Source organism: Bubalus kerabau, chromosome 8 (assembly GCF_029407905.1).
Source record: "Bubalus kerabau isolate K-KA32 ecotype Philippines breed swamp buffalo chromosome 8, PCC_UOA_SB_1v2, whole genome shotgun sequence".
NCBI lineage: Eukaryota > Metazoa > Chordata > Mammalia > Artiodactyla > Bovidae > Bubalus > Bubalus kerabau.
In genome coordinates, this window is record NC_073631.1 from 93,429,939 (window position 1) to 93,438,288 (window position 8,350).

An 8,350-nucleotide genomic window follows, 5' to 3' on the forward strand; every position below is an offset into this window, starting at 1 on the left:
CACTCCCAGGTGCACAATGGATAAGGGATATGGACACTTGGCAGCAAGCATTGGCCCAATAATGAAGCCCTTTACCAGTACTATCTATTCTAATAATTTTTCATCCCTTAAAGGACTCTATGGTCATTAGGACTTATAGAATGTTTTGGCTTCCTGTGCCTTTCAAGGTTGGGGAGTTGTAAACAATCATGTGTGTTAATTGCAAGAGTATGGATAAACCTGTCAGGCAAGCTAGAAAGCCATCAGAGGGGTTTGAATTGAAATATTCCTTTCATGCCCATTAACTAAAGCCCTAAGTTTATTTTTTCCAGAGAAAGGTGGTCAGGGATAGCCCCTTGTTAATGTCAGAAGAGTTGGTGAAAGGAATACATAATATAGTAAGACAGACAGATTCTGGTTTTGGGGTAGATGCTCGAGCAGATTCAGGGGGTCCCTTGAGGCCTGATCTGCCTTTGCCTGTCAAGTCTCTTCCGCATGACCTTTGTCATGGGCGAGATCTCCTGTGGTGGCTCCCGGGATGCCAGGAAGAAATTGAGTAGCTATTAGTAAATTGCTACAGATGGTGATGGCAGCCATGAAATTAAAAGATGCTTGCTCCTTGGAAGAAAAGCTATGACCAACCTAGACAGCATATGAAAAAGCAGAGACATTACATTGCCAACAAAGGTCTGTCTAGTCAAAACTATGGTTTTTCCAGTAGTCATGTATGGATGTGAGAGTTGGACTATAAAGAAGGCTGAGCACCAAGAATTGGTGCTTTTGAACTGTGGTGTTGGAGAAGACCCTTGAGAGTCCCTTAGACTGAAAGGAGATCAAACCAATTAATCCTAAAGGAAATCAATCCTGAATATTCATTGGAAAGACTGATGCTGAAGCTCTAATATTTGGCCACATGATGAGAAGAGCCGACTCATTAGAAAAGACCCTGCTGCTGGGAAAGATTGAAGGCAGGAGGAGAAGGAAATGACAGCAGATGAGATGGTTGGATGGCATCACTGACTCCATGGACATGAGTATGAGCAAGTTCTGGGAGATGGTGAAAGACAGGGAAGCCTGGCATGCTGCAGTCCATGGGATTGCAAAGAGTCAAACACGACTGAGTGACCAAACAACAATAAATTAGTAAATTATGTAATGTGTTAGTGCATCATGTGGCATATTTGGTGGACTGATTGCCTTATGATTTCTATTGAAAAAAATTCTATCAGATCCATAATCTTTATTCATATGTAGAAGCTTATTATTACTATTGTAAGATATAGATTCCTTCACTGTAGGGGCTTAAGGGTGGGAGTTGGGGATTGAGGTATCTATTCAGGGAAGTCATCTGTGAGTAGATCATCATTCTGTGAGAACTGTGTTGGGATTAAAGGAGCAAGTAGAAAAGATAGCTCCACTTCTTACAAAAATATATGTGTATATACTATTTTTTACAACAAAACTTAATTTTAAAAAATTGAGGATTCATTAATAAGAAGAACTTCTTTTTCCAGATTTACACGGTATGGATTAGTTCAATCAATATTTATTAGGCATACTACTATGTTCCTGGCTTGGAGAATTTTGAGCATTACTTTACTAGCGTGTGAGATGAGTGCAATTGTGCGGTAGTTTGAGCATTCTTTGGCATTGCCTTTCTTTGGGATTGGAATGAAAACTGACCTTTTCCAGTCCTGTGGCCACTGCTGAGTTTTCCAAATTTGCTGGCATATTGAGTGCAGCACTTTCAGTGTCATCTTTCAGGATTTGAAATAGCTCAACTGGAATTCCATCACCTCCACTAGCTTTGTTCATAGTGATGCTTTCTAAGGCCCACTTGACTTCACATTCCATAATATCTGGCTCTAGGTGAATGATCACACCATCATGATTATCTGGGTCGTGATGTGTATTCTTGCCATCTCTTCTTAGTATCTTCTGCTTCTGTTAGGTCCATACCATTTCTGTCCTTTATTGAGCCCATCTTTGCATGAAATGTTCCCTTGATATCTCTAATTTTCTTGAAGAGATCTCTATGCTATGCTATGCTAAGTCATTTCAGTCATGTCTGACTCTGTGTGACCCCATAGACGGCAGCCACCAGGCTCCCCCGTCCCTGAGATTCTCCAGGCAAGAACACTGGAGTAGTCTTTCCCATTCTATTGTTTTCCTCTATTTCTTTGCATTGATCGCTGAGGAAGGCTTTCTTATCTCTTCTTGCTATTCAAGCTGGTTTTAGAAAAGGCAGAGGAACCAGAGACTAAATTGCCAACATCTGCTGGATCATAGAAAAAGCAAAAGAGTTCCAGAAAAGCATCTGTTTCTGCTTTATTGACTATGCCAAAGCCTTTGACTGTGTGGATCACAATAAACTGTGGAAAATTCTGAAAGAGATGGGAATACCAGACCACCTGACCTGCCTCTTGAGAAATTTGTATGCAGCTCGGGAAGCAACAGCTAGAACTGGACATGGAACAACAGACTGGTTCCAAATAGGAAAAGGAGTACATCAAGGCTGTATATTGTCACCCTGCTTATTTAACTTACATGCAGACTACATCATGAGAAACACTGGGCTGGAAGAAGCACAAGCTGGAATCAAGATTGCCAGGAGAAATATCAATAACCTCAGATATGCAGATGACACCACCCTTATGGCAGAAAGTGAAGAGGAACTAAAAAGCCTCTTGATGAAAGTGAAAGTGGAGAGTGAAAAAGTTGGCTTAAAGCTCAACACTCAGAAAACTAAGATCATGGCATCTGGTCCCATCACTTCATGGGAAATAGATGGGGAAAGAGTGGAAACAGTGTCAGACTTTATGTTTTTGGGCTCCAAAATCACTGCAGATGGTGACTGCAGCCATGAAATTAAAAGATGCTTACTCTTTGGAAGAAAAGTTATGACCAACCTAGATAGCATATTGAAAAGCAGAGACATTACTTTGCCAACAAAGGTCCGTCTAGTCAAGCCTATGGTTTTTCCAGTGGTCATGTATGCATGTGAGAGTTGGATTGTGAAGAAGGCTGAGCGCCGAAGAATTGATGCTTTTGAACTGTGGTGTTGGAGAAGTCTATTCTGAAGGAGATCAGCCCTGGGATTTCTCTGGAAGGAATGATGCTAAAGCTGAAATTCCAGTACTTTGGCCACCTCATGCGAAGAGGTGACTCACTGGAAAAGACTCTGATGCTGGGAGGGATTAGGGGCAGGAGGAGAAGGGGACGACAGAGGATGAGATGGCTGGAAGGCATCACTGACTCGATGGATATGAGTCTGAGTGAACTCTGGGAGTTGGTGATGGACAGGGAGGCCTGGCGTGCTGTTATTCATGGGGTCACAAAGAGTCGGACATGACTGAGCGACTGATCTGAACTGAACTGAACTATGTTCCTGGCATTGTTCTAGACACAGAATATATATATTTTTTATATATATAAATTATATATTATATTTTATATTATATATATTATATATATAATTATATATATATATATATTTTTTATATATATAAAATAAAACTTAAGTCTTATCCTCAATATCCTCTCAGGTTTTTTAAAGTAAAGATGAAAAGAAATAACAGAGTATGTCAAGTGCTATAATTATGATGTATACAGAATTGCTAAAGGAAAACAAAAGTGGTTGTTGTTCCTAATGTATTCTAGATAAGCAACAGTTTCACAGAGATGGTGAAATTGAGAAGAGAAATGATGTTCTCCAGATAGAATTTTCGGAGAAGGCAATGGCAACCCACTCCAGTACTCTTGCCTGGAAAATCCCATGGACGGAGGGGCCTGGTGGGCTGCAGTCCATGGGGTCACTAAGAGTCGGACACGACTGAGTGACTTCACTTTCACGCATTGGAGAAGGAAATGGCAACCCACTCCAGTGTTCTTGCCTGGAGAATCCCAGGGACGGGGGAGCCTGGTGGGCTGCCGTCTATGGGGTCGCACAGAGTCAGACACGACTGAAGCAACTTAGCAGCAACAGCAGCAGCAGGTGGAATTTTAAAAGAACAGGCCTTAAAAGCAGAGAAAACAGTATATACAAATAATGTGAAGAGTCTACAAAAAGGTCATTGTATCTAGTTGTAGTATATAATTAAGATAGGAAGACTGTCAGTTTATAGGAATCTGAGGTTCTTAAATGCTGCTGCTGCTGCTGCTGCTAAGTCACTTCAGTCGTGTCGGACTCTGTGCGACCCCACAGACAGCAGCCAACCAGGCTCCCCCGTCCCTGGGATTCTCCAGGCAAGAGTACAGGAATGGGATGCCATTGCTACACTATACTATTGTTTTTTGTTGTTGTTGTTGTTGTTGTTTTTTATGTTATCATTCAGTGATGAGCCTTTGAAAGCTTCCAATTAAGCAACATGATTAGATTTATGTTTTAAAAGGATAAGACTTGAACAGGATAAACTGTAGACACATGGCAGAGTCATGGGAAGGAGTGTAGGCAGACCTGGAAAATGAGAGTGAAGAGACTAACAGCTGTTTGAATATGATGGGGAGGAGAGGGAGGAGTCAAGACCACCTTCTTAATGAGTAATTGATGATAATGATCATGAGAGATTACAAAATCTAGAGATAATAAAAGTGATTCTGAGTGTCTTACATGTGTGTTTACTGAATCCCATGGCAGTAAAGATGATATGGGAAAAAGATGAGAAATTTGGTTTTCATAATAAGTAGACATGGAAAAGTATGTTAAATATGCAGATATCCAGGTTAAGTTGAAAGCACAACGCACATATCCAGGGATCAAGGACAAATTCTTGGCTGTGCTGTGTGCTTAGTCGCTCAGTTGTGTCAGACTCTTCGTGACCGCATGGACTATAACCTGCCATGCTCCTCTGTCCATAGGGATTCTCCAGGCAAGAATACTGGAGTGGGTTGCCGTGCCATCCTCCAGGGGATCTTCCCAACCCAGGGATTGAACCCAGGTCTCCCAGTTGCATATGGTTTCCTTATTGTCTGAGCCACCAAGGAAGCCCAACTAGCAGTCTAGGAATCACCTAACATTTGTTTTATGCTTTTTCAACAGAAATCCAAGGTGAACCACTACTAAAACAGATTATATTAGATGTTGGATGAGTTGGTCTGCTGAACTCGACTTCACAGAAGGAATTAAAACTTTGAATTTGTTGTTTAACAAAAATTCTGCACTGTGCTAGTTCTGGGCAGATATCATGAATTAAATAATTTTATTGATTTACTGAATTCATTTGAGTAAGAAAACTCATTTAAAAATGTCTGTAGAGACAAAAACACTCAAGTCAATTAAATGAGAAGATTTGTCTTACATAACAAGAAGTCAGAAATTAGTGATGCTGTAGATTTTAATATATTAGGCCTTTAACTCCATTCTACTGTGATTCTCTTGTGTCAGTTCTCTTTGAACAGGTGGTTTTATACTCAGCCTGCTCCCTTTTCACCATTGACAGCAACTGAGGCATCAGGCTGCCTTATTATCTAAGATAGAAAGAGTAGGAGTGAAAGACAGAAGCATAGAAGGAAGGTTCTACTATTCAGTTCTAATGGACTGTCTTAGAGTACATGCTCCGTCCTGAACCCATAAGAGTTGGCAGCAATTTTCCATGTGTTAGTTCACTTAATAATGAAATAAGCATGGAGTTAGGCTAAACTTAGTTTTGTCCTAGTTAAGTAGAAGAGAAATGGTAACTTGAACAAAACAAAATTCTCTTAGGAAAAAAGAGATAAAATATTTGGTGTGTTTTGTTCAGTTGTGTCTGACACTGTGACTCCATGGACTGTAGCCTGCCAGGCTCCTCTGTCCATGGGATTCTCTAGGCAGAAATACTGAGTGGGTTGCCATTTCCTTCTCCAGGTAATTTTTCTGATCCAGTGATTGAACCCATGTCTCCTGCATCTCCTACATTGGCAGGTGATTATTCACCACTAACCTGCCTGGTAAGCCCAGAGGAAATGGCTCCTCACTCCAGTATTCTTTCCTGAAGAATTCCATGGACAGAGGAGTTTGGCAGGCTATAGTCCATGAGGTCCCAAAGACTCAGACATGATTGAGTGACTAACACTTTTACCAACAATCATACAAACGAAGATCACAATCTATTTCAAAATCCAGTGTTTTGAAAACAACTAATAACTAAAACCATGTAAAGTGTTTGTTGAAGTGTTGATCCTCCATCTCTGGAGATTATGGTTCAGCAGTTCTCTGTGAGACCTGGGAACCTGTAGCCGTAATTCACCCACAGAGTTTCAATTGATTACTCAAGTTTTGAACACACTCTCCTATACCATGGAGATTTATTATTTATTGAGTGTGTGCTTAGACATTCAGTCGTGTCCAACTCTTTGAGACCTCATGGACTGTAGCCCACCAGGCTCCTCTGTCCATGAAATTTTCTAGGCAAGGAATCTGGAGTGGGTTGCCCTTTCCTCCTCCAGGGGACCATCCAGACCCAGGTATCGAATCCACATCTCCTGTGTCTCCTGCATTGGCAGGCAGATTCTTTACCACTGAGCCACCCAGGAAGCCCTTTTATATAATAGTATTTCTATTTTAATAATTATTAAAAATATTTCTGCATTACCTCTTATCCCACATTTATGGTGACTTGGCAAAAATAAAATACATTGAAAACATCCGATTCAAAGTGCTAGTGTATTTAAAATGACAAAAAAAAAAAAAAGAGGGTGGCAGTCAAAAACATACTGAAAATATGCACAATGTTATTTTGTTTAAACTGTATAATATCAGGATGCAGCTCCACTTGGAATTATTTAGATCTTATCAGTCAAAGTGTATAGAATGGAGCTGGAATGTATACAGAGATGATAAGCTAAAATCAAGAAAGGTGTAGTAAAAATGAGAAAGAACATTGCTGTCCAATGAGAACAGGGTGAAAAGATGAGGACTCTGGTCTCTGAAACAGTGCAACAGACATGTGGTTGAGTCCTATAATACAGAAGAATTAAGAGACAGGATCTCAAAACATGAGAGGCTAATTTAAGACCCTGAACTGAAAGCAATATATTACACAGCAGGTAGTAAATTCAGAAAATCATTTCCTCAGGAGAATGGTATGCATGAAGTTATAGTTACAGGAAGAAAGGTCTAGATACATTTGAGAGTGAAAGATTTACAGAGTGAATTCGCTCTGTTAATATGGAGAAAAAACTTGTTTTCCTTCCTAAAACCAAGCTTGTTTTTTTGTCTCAAATCCCATTTCTTTATTCTCTCGGGTCAGGCAATACAGCATTTCTCCTCCTTTCTCCTTCATCACTTTTGCCTATGCATATTTTATTCCCAGCACTACATGACCATGTATTTTGAAAATCCACTTTTCTGAAAATTAACTTCTTTTGGAATATTTCATTTCTCTATGTCCTGTAATAGAAACTTTCTTGAGAAAAAATAATAATAAATGAGGAGGGTGGAAGAAAACTTCCAGAGGTGATGTAGATGTTTATGCTATAGGTTGTGGTGATGGTTTCAAGGGTATACACTTATTTCCAAATTCATCAAGTTGTCTACATTAAATATGTAAAGCTTTTTGTATGCCAATCATACTTCAATAGAGTGGGTTTAAAGTAAGGAAAAAATAGAGTTGTTATTATTCTCTTCCTTTTCTCGATTTTAAAAATAAATAGAAAACTGCATGTGTCATGATTGTTCAGCCCAGTGTGTTTTCACAAAGTGAACATAGAAGTGTAACCATTTCCCAGATTAGAAAACAAAACAAGACTGTGCCCTGGCGCCATCCCAGTGGAACCCACCCTGCCTTCCCTTAAGGTAACTTTGCATTCCATGAATAAGCTTTTCTGTTTTAAAAATATTAGATACATGAAATATTGCAATGTAATAGTTTTTTTTTTTTAAGTTTAGCCATTCTTTATGTGTGTGATGATATCTCACTGTGGTTTTAGTTTTTATCTCCATGTGACTGATGTGGTCTAGCAGCTTTTCATAATTGTATCAGATATAATTTAATTGTATAATTCAGTTACACAATTCATAGTTGTATCTGAATTTGTGAAGTCCCTAAATATTATACATCTTTACTTATTTGTAATGGCAGCTTCTTTCTTTTTCTGGAGTAATAGGCATTTCTATATATTATGAATGCAAGTCCTTTGTTAATGATCTGTATATACCCTCTTTAATCTGTGGCTTGCCTTTGAATAATTTAATGATGTCTTTGGATGAAGTTTTTAATTAGACACATTAAAAAAATATTTATAATCCTCTCTTTTAAAATCATCACAAAGGTACTTGCCTATGTTTTCTTTTAGAAGTCTTTATTGTTTTACCTGTCATCTATCAATCTATAATCCACCTGGAGGTGATGTTTTTGTGGATTATTGGAGGAGTGAATCAAGATTTTTTTTTAAT